The 10,371-nt window shown below is 44.3% G+C and overlaps 1 pseudogene; it reads left to right on the plus strand.

The window, feature by feature from the left end:
* Window positions 1–3,317: 3,317 nt before the first annotated feature.
* LOC126261021 (5S ribosomal RNA) lies at window positions 3,318–3,435 on the plus strand (annotated as a pseudogene).
* The last annotated feature ends 6,936 nt before the right edge of the window (window positions 3,436–10,371 follow it).

Consider the following 10,371-nt stretch of genomic DNA (forward strand, 5'->3'; position numbering starts at 1 on the left):
GTAAATTTACGATGTCAATACCGCACTTGCACTGGTAAAGCCATACGATAAATAAATAAATAAATGACTATATTGATGAGAGACACTTAATACATACATAAATTCTTATTTAAAGTTTTATTTAAGAAATACTAAGTAACAAAGTTATACGTTTTGGCGCGCATGCAGCACCTCAGCAGCCAATCAAAGCGTAGGATCGCTCTGCAGTTGCCACATTGGCTGAATGGAGGCCCACGCCAAACTGTAGTGACGTGTGCAAACCACATGTGTTACGTTCCTTGTTCACAGGTACCGACCTGCGCTTTATCTGTAACAAAATTAATGGCTTTTGGATGTCACCCATACAGCCAGCCTCATCGTTTAATACTATCTAATCACATCGGTGGCATGCTACAGTACGTCGGACGCTATGACTTATAACAATGTAATGACGGCTTCAAGAGCGAGAAACACAAAAATCACGTCTGTCCGAGAAAAATATTTTCGAGGCCAAAGTCGAATATATGATCAAGGCAATTTATGTTACGTCGTGATAAATCGGGCAGCTTTTTTTACGAAGCAGCCTCTGTGTCACCTCTTGTGTCAGACTCGCACTTTTCACTTTTCTTAGAGTCTAAAGCCAGGCTGAATGTTGACATCCCTCAGCGGCTCGCAGAGATGCTCTTTATTAGACCACGACTGCTCCACCTGGCTGTCGGCGCATACTCCCCCAGGGGGGCCTTACCGGAGCAGAGAGCACGGCAGTGATCGCCCTCCCCCCCTCCCTTGTGCTGGAGGCCGTGTCCCGCTGAATAATGCAGACGCACAGCGGCGCGTGTACTGCCGCAGCGGGCGCCGTGCCAAGCACCCTCGGCCGCGCACTGCGGTCTGCGACACCGCTCGTCCCTTCGCCACAGACCGCTCGCGCGCTGCGGGTTGCCTACGCTGCAGGGCCCTGGGTTTCCGACCCGCTAACTGTGCCCGAGGCTTCCGCAGGCGTGGTGGTCGCCGCGTCACGTTCACTGCCGAGTTACGCGCGGTCGCGGTTGCTAACAACTTTACAAAACACTCACACCCTCATTATAGCACGCCGAAGATACTATCGCGCTAGTCTAGTTCATTTCGTTCGTGTTAGGCAAAGAACGGTTGTAGGCACACTGCTTAACACGAGGCGACGTTGAAGCAATAAGAACGTAACATCTATACTACAGTTATGGCAATTAGAGAAACAGTATAACACGCAGACATCAAATGTGCTGTTAATCAATTTGCAAATCCCACACCCACATTAGTGACGGATGGATTCAATCTGTTGTCAGGTCGCACCATGTGTCCGTTGATCGCACTGGTGTGAGAAAATCGCAGATCATAGCGATCGATCACTGGTGACTCGGGACTCCCATGCGCTCTGATGAACAGCACGAGACCAGTCGTCCGCAAGTGTCAATACTACTACCGGGCTGCGTTTCGTTTGTCTAAGTAATAACCACGCTCGTGCAGTTTTGTTTCGGTTCACTATGTTAAAAAAAATGTTCAAATGTGTGTGAAATCTTATGGGACTTAACTGCTAAGGTCATCACTCCCTAAGCTTACACACTACTTAACCTAAATTATCCTAGGGACAAACACACACACCAATGCCTGAAGGAGGACTCGAACCTCCGCCGGGATCAGCCTCACACACTATGTTCGGGTGCAGTGTAAAACTTAAACGGGAATTTATGGTTATTCATGGAGCACTGAGTAATCTGAGAAGTTAAACTGAAGTCGTGCATTCCAATTACATTACATATGAATACGAATGTAAAAGCACTGATTCCCTTAGATTTTTCAATGATTAGCCCTTTGAAGCTTGTGCGTAGAAGTAGGAATTCATGGGAAGTTTTAGTGATAGTCACATCATATTGTATTTATGAAACAACTAGAACCAGTATTAATTTTTTTAACTTCTAACCAGAACGAGGTAACGTTAAATTAACGTTTAAATGCTAATAATTACAGTATATCAGTCTTACAATTAAGGTTAGGTTCATTGGAATTTCATACACGGTAACTCGCTTTCATAAAATTTACAAGAAGAGTAGTAGAAACTAACAGCGCTGCCACTAAAAACATCTATATAGACACATGAAGACTGCAAAACTACTGTGTAAACATTTGCAGCTAAATTTCAGGACTAATACAAGTAGATGGAAAAGGAATTTAGGATTTTAAGATATAATCGCGAAATACAGACTGAAAAGATGTACGAATACCTGGAATCATTGAACAATGTAATGTATTCTGTAAAACAGCCACAGTTCCCTAGAAAAGATTTTGAAACTAGTTTAATAAATTCTACTCACCTTTTTTAAAATTTATTGTATGGAAAGTATTAGTTGACAATCGGACATAGACTGCCACTGCTGCTAAACATAGCATTATTTTCGACAGCAGAAGTTCGCGACATTGGAGCGTTCATTATACTGGTGAATTAAATCACTTGTGTGTGACGGACGAAGCGATATCACTACGATGTCGCTCGTGTGTGAGCTCTTAGCGTGTCATGAAAACCAAAATGAAGCAAAAGATTGTTACCTGTAATTATAGACATTATTAAAAAAGTCTCTATAAATAATAGAACAACGATAGTAAAACATTTAATGTAGATTCTAGGAGACGGATTAGCGAAGAGAGTGGTGAACTTACACGAAATCCTAAACGAGCTTTACTGAGAAATATTGAACGCAATCAATCTAAAAGCGAGAAACGACATTCTGACGCAACGGGGTTGGACCAAGAATATCAAAAGGAGTGCATTATGAGCAGGTGCACCCTAAAATAGCATTATCTCCGTGATCAACCTTTTGGAAAAAAATCAGACGATTCATGGTAACGATTATACGCACGCACTTAATTCATAATAAATTTCCAACTGACCTGTTCCGAATAAATAGAATTAAAGGAATCTCAACTGCTAAATTAACGTAATGAAGAGGGAACAGTGGGCGATCTACTTTCGTTTATCCGAAAATTGGTTAATGCAAAAGTTCTGCTTCCAACATCGGCAGAATTGCTGCTGTCAGCTCAAATGAGTGAACTAGTTTGTATTAAATGGTATTTTCAACCACTTAAATATGTGTGGTCTAACTATCTAGATATACTCTGCACATAAGGTATATATATTTTGTATGATGCTACATATTTATATATTTTATTTTATGGCATGGTTACGTTATTTGTAGTTTCTAGTATGTCATGTTTGAATAATTTATTCATTCTCCCATTTTTTGTAATTAGCAATTAATTAAGTGAGAAATAGAACAGCCATTACATATAATAGGCCTATGTTGAATGGGGGCAATGGCCTTACCGCAGTGGATACACCGGTTCCCGTCAGATCACCGAAGTTAAGCCCTGTCGGGCGTGGCCGGCCCTTGGATGGGTGACCATCCGGGCCGCCATGTGCTGTTGCCATTTTTCTGGTTGCACTCAGCCTCTTGATGTAAACTGAGGAGCTACTCGACCGAATATTAGCGGCTCTGGTCAAAGAAAACTATCGCAACGACCGGGAGAGCAGTGTGCTGACCACACGCCCCTCCTATCTGCATCCTCAACTGAGGATAACACGGCGGTCGGATGGTCCCGATGGACCACTTGTGGCCTGAAGACGGAGTGGTTTATGTCAAATGAGGTGGATGTCGGTATGGCGGTGGCCGAATGTAAGCAAACAAAAAAGCAAATACATAACATCCGTTTCAGCTCCTCAACGGGCGTCATGTAGGTAGCGAAAGTAGCGAAATGCAGGAAGACCTGCCGAGGATCGACACCTCGTCCAAGAATTTGGAATTGTTCTTCAACGTAACCAGATGTAACGAATTGAGCATAAGCATAAAGAGACCCATTATTGTATGACTGGAAGATAGCAGAATCATCACTGGAAGTCGTCACATCCACAAAATATTTCGGAGGATATGTATTGAGAGGTTTAAAGTGGTTTGGCCATATAAAACTAATCACAGGTAAGGCAGATGCCAAACCGAAATTCGTTGCAATAATCCTCGGAAAATGCACTCCACCCACAAGGAATGTAGCTTACAAGACCCTGTTGGTTGATGTGGGGGTAGGGACCAGACAGTGAAGTAATTGGTCCCATCTGATTATAGAAGGATGGGGAAGAAAGTCGGCAATGCCTTTTCAAGGGAACGATCCCGCCATTTTCCTTAAGCGATTTAGAGAAATCACAAAATACCTAAATCAGGATGGCCGGACGTGGGTTTGAACCGTCGTTCTCCCGAATACAAATCCTGTGTCCTAATCACTGCGCCACCTCGATCAGTCCGCAATCCGCAAAACCCTGTACGACTAAGACCTCAATATTGCTCACCGCAGGACGCGTACCCATTTACAGGGGCAATCAACTGGCAATGAAATAGATAAAACAATGGCGAGGTGCGAGTAAGTTTCGCGCCTCCTATAAACTTAATTATATATATACAGTTCACGCACGCTGAGGATCGAGAATCTCGACAATTTTTGGTTATTATCCACATTGATAAAAGCAATATTTTTTCATGTGATGTAATCACAAATTAACATTTTTTTCTGATTTTTTCCCTGTACTTGTACTGTGAAACCTTGCCTCTTGCCAAATTTCATGATTCTAGGTCAACGGCAAGTATCTTACACGTTGTAATAAGTGAGTTTGCAAATTTCGAATAGTATGATTTAAATGGCCCAATATTCTGACTGCACTGACTTAGAAGCTTAACTTTAACACAACCAAGGAATCGTAGACCCAAGTATACGACTTAAATTTCAACGTGAAGCCTCTTCTCATTCCTGAGAAAAAGGCGTCTTACCAGTCGGACGGGCAGGCAGTCACTTAAAAAGCGGCAAAAATTTTGTTCCTTGATATAGTTAGAAGTTCACAATTTTCGGATTTTTTTCCTTTACTTTTACCTTGAAACCTTGGTTTGTACCAAATTGCAGTATTCTAGGCCAGTGGGAAGTACTCTCTAGGTTTTGATGAGCTAGTTTGCATGTATGAAAGTATGTGACATAAATAGCACTCCGTCCTCAAGCCACAAGTGGCCCATCGGGACCATCCGACCGCTGTATCATCCTCAGTTGAAGATGCGGATAGGAGGGGCGTGTGGTCAGCACACCGCTCTCCCGGTCGTTATGATGGTTTTCTTTGACCGGAGCCGCTACTATTCGGTCGAGTAGCTCCTCAATTGGCATCACGAGGCTGAGTGCACCCCGAAAAATGGCAACAGCGCATGGCGGCTGGATGGTCACCCATCCAAGAGCCCACCACGCCCGACAGCGCTTAACTTCGGTGATCTCACGGGAACCTCTGTATCCACTGCGGCAAGGCCGTTGCCTATGTGACATCAATGGCCGTATTTTATGACTGCGTTGACTTAGAAGCTCCAATTTCTTACAAGACAAAGGGACCGTAGATCTCAGTACGTGACATAAATTTTAACTTGATACATTACCCGGTCCTGATGAAACGAATTCTTAATGATCAGACTGACAGAAAGACGGACAACAAAGTGATCCAATAAGAGCCCCGCTTTTACCGACAGAGATAGGGAGCATCAGAAAAAGTAAGTAAACTTTTCATTATTTCAAAAGTAATCACCGTAACTATAAATAAATTTATCCCACTGTGAGAGAGACGAACCACGGCTCCCTGAAAAAATGTTTGTTGTTGCCTGCGGAACTAGGGTTAGAGCCAGATGTGCACATATTCGTCCGAACCAAATCTACAGCCACGAATGTCTGTCTTCACGGCTACAAAATTATGGAAATCGAGGATTTTTAAGAGCATCTCACACAGATATCTGCAGCGGTGTCGAAACAACCTTGGCAGCATGTGGACCCACCACTTCCCTTTACATTTATCACGAAAGCGTCGCGGGGATCTTCAGCCGATTGGAGTAGGAAACTACAAGGAAGGCATTCTACATAGCAATGTGCTAAAAATTTGAGAGCGTACGTTCCTAGAAGGGACAAACAATGTACTGCTTCCTCCTATCAATACCTCGCGAAGAGGCCGATGGAAAGATTCGAGCTCACAAGTTGTCAGAACAGCAGTTGTTCTTCTCCCATTCGCGACGGAACAGAAGAAGAGGTAAGCGACAATGATACATAAAGTACCCTCCGCCACATACCGTGTGGTGGATAAAAGAGCGTACAGGGCGAGTTAGGAGGAAAGGTTACACGCTTTGAGGGGTGACGATATTACTGATTCTGGACACACAACTTCAAATGAACGCTGGCCCTTTTCTTAACACTTTCCGACATAGAGCTGTTTGAAAATCACGGTCGTCGGTCACATGTCCTTCTGTACCAGCAATCACATAGCGAATATATCCAAACTGGCACTAGGCTACATAGTGTTGTATTTACTGGCAATGTTAATACGGTGTTATTGACCAATTCATCGGTCCAGTTGCTTTAGATCACCGTCTTAATGGAGTACGATGTCTTAATTTCCCTTTAAATGTTTTACCAAAAGACACGGAGGATATTTCATTGGCAACACGACGTTGTATATTCTTTCAGCACAACGGAGCTCGTGCACATTCCGTAGCACCCGTGACTAGTACTTCCCTGAAACATATCCCGAATGGTGGATCAGTTGCCGTCGAGTCATTTCTTGACCAACGAGGTCACCAGATCTTAGTCCATTTTGTTACTCTTTGTGGGATTGGGTTAAGAGGGAAGTCTACAAGTGCAGACTGAACACAAAGAAGGAACTTTTCGCTCGTATTTTACATGTGTGTGCTGAAGTATAGGGCCGTATGAATGAGATCAGATGAGCAACGCAACAGCGGTCTAGAAGAGCTGCAAAATGGATTGAAATTGACAGTGGACTTTCTGAACATATTTTGTGACAAAATGTACAAAATTAAACAAAAGGCTAGCTCACATTGTTTCATTTACTATCACGTCCATTTCTTCTGTTTCCCGTTGTTTCAGTAGCTTTCTCGGAAACAGGATATATGTTCATATGACGTTTTTTCTTCAACCATCACTCAAATCTCGTACCTTTCCTTCTGACTCACATTGTAGAGCTAGATGTAGATCTGGAGATTTCTCTCAGAAGTCGACTGTAAGATGGACATACCTTTTGTAGGAACAACTGTCTATGTTGGCAATAGAAAACAGTGCCTCCACTGACAGTCTGGTGATTTCTCGATGTGACAGTGTTTTTAAATGGGACCCTGCAGGGTCACTAGGCCTCGCTTTTGTGATTGTTCCGGATCATTAAAAACGTAGCGCCTGCTTAGTCAATCCATCCATCACCAAGAACCTCGTGGTAGGCGACATGTTGGCGTAAGGCAAGTTGGTTGCTTGGTTGAGGAAGGGACCAAACAGTGAATCCATAGGTCCCATCGAAAGTGAAGCTAAAAGAACATACACACTTATAAGAATAATGGGATGCTCTGAGAATCGAGTATGACGTTTACTTTTCGGGATCCACATGATTTTTGCGATCGGAAGACAACCAGCGGTCGCCTCTGCACAACATGGCGTGGTGCTACGGCTGCAGGTTAGGTAGCACGCTGTCATGTTCCACTGTCGCTCCTCAACGATAGTATTTTCGTCTTTCGCTTTCCTCAATCCTGTAGTGCCTCCCTTGCAATTATTTTGTAGCATACTTTTAATTTATGATCGATCAAATGTGACACCTGACACTGGATACTAGCTCACTCTTTCTTCTCCATTTCATTGCTTAATAATAGTTTTTTGTGTTTGTCTGTACATGTGAAGTCAGGTACTTGAAAGGCACACAAAGCAGCATCACCTTCTTCGCGTTTCACATATTAGCGGATTTGGTTGGCAGGAGATTTCTACCACAGCAGGGTGTGCCCCAAGAAAGCGTAACAGTATGCGGTTGCATAAATCTTCTCACTGGCTGGCTATGTATTGTCCTGCGCACCATGATCTCCTTTGTTGCATTAGCATCTCCACTGATTTTCAACATTGTTCCACAGCTCGTTCTGACAGCTAAACTAAAGAAAGCCCTCTCGTAAGTCACCTGGTAACACTGGAATGCCGGCCGGAGTGGCCGAGCGGTTCTAGGCGCTACAGTCTGGAACCGCGCGACCGCTACGGCCGCAGGTTCGAATCCTGGCTCGGGCATGGGTGTGTGTGATGTCTTTAGGTTAGTTAGGTTTAAGTAGTTCTAAGTTCTAGGGGACTGATGACCTCAGAAGTTAAGTCCCATAGTGCTCAGAGCCATTTGAACTATTTTGAACACTGGAATATAATAAAAATAAATTATGTATTGAATAAGAGGGCCACCACTAAGCTTTACAATCCACAAAACAAAGAAGTAAGTTCTGTGGTTCTTAATGTTTATTTCAGCGCAGCGAATCTAATTTCCCGATCATACACCGAAGACCAAAGAAACTGGTACACCGGTCTAATACCGTGCGAGGCCACAGCGAGCACGCAGAAGTGCCACAACACGACGTGGCATGCTCTTGACTGATATCTGAAGTAGTGCTGGAGGCAACTGACATCTTGAATCCTGCAGGGCTGTCCATAAACCCGTAGAATACGAGGGGATGGGGATCTCTTCTGAACAGCACGTTGGAAGCCATTCCAGATATGCTCAATAATGTTCATGTCGGGGAATTTGGCGGCCAGCGGCAGTGTTTAAATTAAGAAGAATGTTCCTCGAGCCACTCTGTAGCAATTCTGGACGTGTGAGGTTTCTCATTGTCCTGCCGGAATTGGCCATGTAGGTTGGAATGCACAGTGGACATGAATGGGTGCAGGTGATGAGACAGGATGCTTATGTACGAGTCACCTGTCAGAGTAGTATCTAGATGTATCAGAGGTCCCATATCACTCCTACTGCCCATTCCCCAGACCGTTACAGAGTCTCCACCTGCTTTAACAGTCCCCTACTGACACGCATGGTCCATGGTTACATGAGATTGTCTCCTTGCCCGTACACGTCGATCCTCTCGATACAATTTGAAGTGAAACTCGTCTGATCAGCCAATATGTTTGCAGTCATCAACAGTCCAGTGTCGGTGTTGACGGGCACCGGCGAGGCGTATAGCTTTGTGTCCTCCGGTCATCAAGGATAAATGAGTGGGCCTTCGGTTCCGAAAGCCCAAGACGATGATGTTTCGTTGAATTACTCGCAAGCTAACACCTGTTGATGGTTCAGGATTGAAATCTGTAGCAATCTACGGAAGGGTTGCACTTGAACGGTTTTGTTCAGTATCCTTTTCCGGCCACAGAGATGTCGGAGATTTGATGCTTTACCGGTTTCGAGATATCAACGGTACAGTAATGAAATGGTCGTACGTGAAAATGCCCACTTCATCGCTACCTTCTTCATATTCGCGCCGTAGTCCCTTCCCATGGTTTCTCTGTGCATAAAGTCTGCCCCGATAGCTGAGTGGTCAACGTGACGGATTGCGGTTCTACGGGCCCGGGTTCGATTCCCGGCTGGGTCGGGGATTTTCCCGCTAAAGGACTGGGTGTTTGGCTGTCTTCATCATCATTTCATCTTCATCCGGCGCTCAGTTCGCCCAATGTAGTGTCGAATGTAATAAGACCTGCATCAAGGCGGTCGGATCAACCCCACCAGGGGCCTCCCGGCCAATGACGCCAAACACTCATTTCTGTTCACAAAAAATTTGGCTCCTTTCGAGGATTTGGCGGGTAGGGGTTGGTCGAAGTGAGAGAGAGAGCGAGAGAGATAGAGATAGAGAGAGAGAGAGAGGGTCGTGCCCAAACCGTAACGGCTCTTCCAAAGCATCAGGGGAATAAAAAGAAGCACTTCATAGTTGTTGCAATGCGTTTGCTGATAGTACAAACTCCTCCGGCGGCTGCGGCATGCATCGTTCATTCAAAGAGCAGCCTGGGATTGCGGTTTTCTTGCAAACTACTACTATATCATTACCTTCCATTAGTATTGTGGTCACTATACACAAACACGTTGCTGTGAAACATGTCTTGCACTGTATTAGGTGGTGCTTGACGAACCAACAGCAGGCTGTGCCGTTCGTGTTCTCTTGAAACTGGAAGCTGTCGATGGCATTAGTTTACCTCGTTGCAGATGATCTACAAATATCGACGTCGGCGTTTCAATTTCAAGTCATACTATGTCATGTTATTAATAATGTACACTGTATCTGCGAAATGCACATGATCGATAAATAAGTGCTGATTTCTGCTTGTAAGTTACACGTGTCGTCCCATATTAATACCATCAAGCAACAATAGCGTCACACTGTGGGTGGAGAGTAGACGTTCTGGATGTCGATCAGACGTAGTTCTGCTGCGGTACCAGTAAGAGATTGTTCACAATGTGCGGGTGAAGGGGTACAACAATATGATGTGTAGTCCAAAGCTAAAGTACGCAGGACATTA

This window comes from Schistocerca nitens, chromosome 5 (assembly GCF_023898315.1).
Source record: "Schistocerca nitens isolate TAMUIC-IGC-003100 chromosome 5, iqSchNite1.1, whole genome shotgun sequence".
In the NCBI taxonomy this organism is placed as follows: domain Eukaryota; kingdom Metazoa; phylum Arthropoda; class Insecta; order Orthoptera; family Acrididae; genus Schistocerca; species Schistocerca nitens.